The sequence below is a fragment of the Penaeus monodon genome, chromosome 34 (assembly GCF_015228065.2).
Source record: "Penaeus monodon isolate SGIC_2016 chromosome 34, NSTDA_Pmon_1, whole genome shotgun sequence".
Classification (NCBI taxonomy): Eukaryota; Metazoa; Arthropoda; class Malacostraca; order Decapoda; family Penaeidae; genus Penaeus; species Penaeus monodon.
Window position 1 is genome coordinate 33,558,950 of NC_051419.1, and position 605 is coordinate 33,559,554.

The following is a 605-nucleotide window of genomic DNA, read 5'->3' on the forward strand; positions in this document are numbered from 1 at the left end:
TGGTGGTTATTGAAAAAAAAATGAAGCGGAAGAAGAGATTGAATCCACAGAAGAATGGAAAGAAAGAGGAAGGAAAATCGAAAAAGGTAGATAAATAAAACACAATAAAGTAGAAAACCAAATAAGTAAACAGGAATAAAAAAGGGAAAAACATGGGAGAACATAGCGAGAAACTCGAAACCCGGGAATGCAGAAGGTGGAAGAGATTGGGGCCTTTCGGAAAGAGATTTTGAAGGCTTTTGTGTCAATATTTGATTTCCCGAACCCAAAGAGGATCAGAGCGTCATGTGTGTGTGTGATCCTCCTCCCTCCCCTCCTCCCCCTTCCTCCCTTCCCCTCCCCCCTTCTCCTTTTCCCTTCCCCCTTCTCCTTTTCCCTCCCCCTCTTCTCCTTTTCCCTCCCCCCCTCCTCCTTTTCCCTCCCCTCTCCTCCTTTACTCTCCCCCCTTCTCCTTTTCCCTCTCCCCCCTCCTTCTCCTTCTCCCCGTCTTCCTTTTCCCTCCCCTCGGTTCTTGTGGGGGGGAGGGGGGAGGCAAGGGGGATGGGTGGATGATGCACTCTTGTTTCCTTTGTTTTGTTTTGATGTCCACCTGCGTGTATGTTTAT